The sequence below is a fragment of the Phacochoerus africanus genome, chromosome 4 (assembly GCF_016906955.1).
Source record: "Phacochoerus africanus isolate WHEZ1 chromosome 4, ROS_Pafr_v1, whole genome shotgun sequence".
NCBI lineage: Eukaryota > Metazoa > Chordata > Mammalia > Artiodactyla > Suidae > Phacochoerus > Phacochoerus africanus.
The window spans coordinates 125,001,505-125,006,027 of NC_062547.1; the positions used below are offsets into that span (position 1 = coordinate 125,001,505).

Below are 4,523 nucleotides of genomic sequence, written 5' to 3' on the forward strand. Positions count from 1 at the left end.
CAATTTTGTCTACCTTTTCAAAGATCCAACTCTTGGTTTTATTGATTTTTTTCCTATTGTTTTTTTGAATCTCTGTTTTATTAATTTCCTCTCTTTTTTTTTTCTCTGCATAAACATTTTCAAACTTTACTCCTGGTATAACCTTCAAATTACCCACAAAAAAAACTACCTGCTTATAAAGAATATTTTAAACTATATTGATGATTTAAAAATAAGCATAAAAATGAAGGATAGCCAAGATAACCACATAACCAAAAAAGAAGCAAGGAATCAATCATCCTTTTTTTTTCCCCAGGAGAAATGTATTTTGTGAAGTTATCCTCTGGAAACATGTCTGGTGTCAGTTCTGGGTAAACCAGGACAGCCTCTTCTGCTCTCGCTCAATGATCCTCTTGCCCTGATCCTGCTCTGAGGGTATCTGCCCTGAGTGCAGCACCATGGTCTCCATGAAAGGAGCCTTGAACAGGCCCCCTTATTGCTTCCCTACCTGTCATCTGATTTCTGCTGTCTCTTTACGCACCTTCTTGTAGCAATAGCCACAGAGGATGTGTTTCTGTTTCAGGTGTCCACATTCAGGACAAATGTCTATGTTGTTCTTAACTTTAATAAGCTTCTGTGGGTTTCTTCTTCTACACCAGTTAACTTCAATTCTATGTCTGTTTTTGGGAGCTGCCATCCAAAAGACACTATCCAAAAGGCCAGAAATCTCTTTATTTCCATTGGTATCATTTGCTGGTTCTGTTCATATAGCTGGGCCTTGGACTACCAATGCTGGTCCCCAAGGATGAATGGGAAAGCCTAGCAGGATGTGCTGAAGTTTCTCTTATAGTTTCTCCCAACAATTCCAGAGGAGTCCCTAGGCTGTGGGCCAGGGCAGAACCACCAGCACCAGCACAGCTTGTGCTATGTTGCTTGCCCAAAACCTACTCCCAATGGGCCACTGGGTCCCACCCCTACCTTGAGCATAAGCACAGATCAGGGTCAGGCAAACATCCGATTTCCTCTCTAATCTTTATGATTCCCTTCCTTCTGCTGACTTTAGGTTTCGTTTGTTCTCTTTTTTCTAATTCTTTTAGGTGGCCGGTTAAGCTGTTGATTTGAGATTTTTTTTTTCCTTTATGAGCTGTTGATTTGAGATTTTTTTTTTCCTTTATTGCTATGAACTTCCCTCTAAGAATGCTTTTAAGCTGTTGATTTGAGATTTTTTTTTTCATTTATGAGCTTTTGATTTGAGATTTTTTTTCCTTTATTGCTATGAACTTCCCTCTAAGAATGCTTGTGCAGCATGCCATATATTTTGAATGGTTGTGTTTTCATTGTCATTTGTCTAGAGGTATTTTTTTCATTTCCCTTTCGACTTCCTCACTGACCCATTGTTTTTGTTTTTGTTTTTAGTAGCATGTTGTTTAGTCTCCATGTAATAAGTTTTTTTTCTCATTTATTTTCTTTTGATAAATTTCAAGTGTCGTGCCATTGTGGTCAAAGAAGATATTTGGAATAATTTTTACTCTTAAATTTGTTGAGGTTTTCATGCCCCAGTACTTGGTCAGTTCAAGAGAATATCCCATGTTCATTTGCAAATAATATATATTCTTATTTTTTTGGAAGTAATGTCCTTAAAATATCAGTGAAGTCTCACTGTTCTATTGTATCGTTTAGGATGTTTTCTTATTGATTTTTCTGTCTAGAGTATCTGTCCATTGATGTGAGTGGGTATAAAAATCTCCTACTATTATTGCATTCCCATTAATTTTTCCTTTTCTGTCTGCTAGTATTTGTTGTATGTATTTGAGCACTCCTATATTAGGGGCATATGTATTGACAAATGTAATATTCTCTTCTTGAATTTATCCTTTTACCATTAGTTTCCTTCTGAGTCTTTCTTTATGGCCTTTGTTTTAAAGTCTATTTTATCTTATATGAGTATTCGACTCTCGCTTTCCTGTCTCTTCCATTCACATAAGATATCTTTTACCATCCCCTCACTTTTTCAGTTTGTATATGTCTTTTGCCCTAAGGTGAATCTCTTATAAGCAGGATATTATTGGCTCTTATTTTTTTAATCCAGTCTGCCACTATATGTCTTTTTATTAGAGCATTCAATCCATTGACATTTAAAATAATTCTTGATAAATATGTCTTTGTTGTCAGTTTAAACCTTGTTTTCCAGTTGATTCCATGTTTCTCCTTTGTTCTTTTTCTTTTCTTTTCTTTTTGTTTGATGATTTATTTTATGCTTGTGTCCTCTAATTTTTAGTTTTTGGTGAATGTATTGTTAAGTTTTAATTTGTGGTTGCCCTGTTTGTCAAGTATGTTAACCCCTTCCTGTCTGCATGCTTTAGCCTAATAGTTACATACTCAAACACATTCTTAAAAAAAAGTCTAGATTTTCTTACTTTCCTTCTCCACATTCTATGATTTTGATGTCCTTTTTTACATCTTCATGTTTATCCTTTTGCTGTTCTTCATGTTTATCATCACTTCTACAAATAGTTTTTTTTGTTTGTTGTTTTAGGTCTGTATACTTCTTATTTAAGTTATTACTTTCCAATTGTGATTTCTTCCATCATATATCTTCTTACTCCTTTCCTATCTAGAGGACAACTTTCAGTATTTTTTTTAAATGGGTTTAGTCTTTCTATATTTTAGATTTTGTTTGTTGGAGAAATTCTTTATTTTTCTTTATATTTTAAATGATAATCTTGCTGGGTAAAGTATTCTCGACTTCAAATTTTTCCTTTTAGAACTTTTATGAATATATCTTGCCACTCTCTTCTCGCCTGTAGTGTATCTGTAGAGAAATCAGCTGATAGTCTTATGGGGGTTCCTTTCTAATATACTCTTTGTTTTTTTCTTGCTGGTTTTAGAAACCTCTCCTTATCTTTAATTTTTGCCATTTTTATTGTGATATGTCTTGGTGTAGATATGTTTGGGTTCAACTTATTTGGGACTCTCTGCCCTTCCCGCATCTTGATATCTGTTCCTTTATATTTGGAAAGTTTTCAGCCATATTTTTTAAATGTATTTTCAATCCCCTTTTCTTTTTCTTCTCCTTCTGGAATCCATGTTATGCTTAGATTGGCCCTCTTTATATTATCCAATAGATGTCTTATATTGCTTTCATATTTTTTGATTTGGTTTTCTGTCTGTTGTCCTGATAGGTTATTTTTTATCACTGTTTTTCAAGTCACTTATTCATTCCTCTGCATTATTCATTCTGGTCTTCAATGCCTTATGTCAGCTTACATCTCTGCAAATGAATTTTCTAATTTTTCTTTTCTCCTTTTCTTATTTTCTAGTTCCTTTATAAAGTAGTTCTAAAGCATTACTGTTCATATCTGCTCTTAGTTCCTTCAGTATTTTCACTATCTCATTTTTGAACTCGATGTTTTTTAGAATGCAGAGTTATGTTTCAATGTTTGCACCTTCAGGGGAATTCTCCTGTTCTTTTAACCAGGATTGGTTCCTGAGGTTCTTCATTTTGTTATATATTTCTTATTCACTGAGTTTAGGGTAAACAGCTATCTACCATAGTCTTGGAGGACTACTGATATGTGAAAGTGCCCCTGGTAGCTTGTGAGAGCTTACTATTTTCTTTGATGTTAGGACTGCTTTTGGTTTGGATGCTTGCTGTCTCTTTCCTTAGTGTTTGAAGGGTCTCATCCCCTTGATAGGAAGTGTGCCAGTGTACAAACTCTAGGATATTGGGCAGGTCCTTTGGCAAATGCCTGGCTGCTGGGCCCTTGACAGTGGCGAATACCCTCAGGGAGGTGGCTCAGGCTGCTCCTGTTTTCAGTGCCCTGTGAAGTGGCAGTGATCCTCAGAGAGGTGTGGGCACCACCCAGACCCTTTGGGAGTGGCAATGGCAGAGCATGTGCATTCCCAAAGGAGTGAGGGCAACCGGTAGCTCTTGGTGGCAGTGCTCTCCTCTGCAGTGATCCCTGAGGTGATTGGTGCCACTGGTAATGCCTGTTCACAGACCTCTAGTGGTGGTGGGCCATGCCCACTTCTGGAGTGGGAGAGGGCTGTGGTGGTTTTCTCCTGTCCCATATAGCCCCTGCAAGAGGTCCTCTGCTACTCAAGAGCCCACACACTTCTGCAGAGAAAGATAATCCTGTGGCAGATTTTCTCCTCCTCTCTAGGCCCTCCAAACAATGACTCCTTGCTTTTCCTATAGGTCCAGCCTTCCTCCCATGCTCCCTCAGCTGTGGTGCTTCATTCCCTAGCCCCTCAGGTTGTCTCCACACAGCCAATCTTAGTTTTCTCTCAGGAACTGACCTTGGAATCCTTGGCCTGAGACTAAGCACCCAGCCCCTGCCTGAGTGTCTCAGGCTGTGGTGTCCCATGTGGTGATACTGGTAGTCAGTGCGGGTATCTCTCTGCTTTGCCCTCCTCAGTCTGGCTGCTGTGCTTTTGTCTGGGGCTTCGAGGTTCCTTCTCCATCCTGGCTGATTTTCCCATCCATTAAGGGGCCTCCCAGGGTTCAGATTCCTTTCCTTTTTCACAGCTCCCTCACAGCTGTT

General features: G+C 38.3%; 1 pseudogene; it reads right to left on the reverse strand.

Annotated features, from left to right (window-relative positions):
* Positions 1-340: 340 nt before the first annotated feature.
* Positions 341-4,050, reverse strand: LOC125124716 (39S ribosomal protein L32, mitochondrial-like; annotated as a pseudogene).
* Positions 4,051-4,523: the final 473 nt, after the last annotated feature.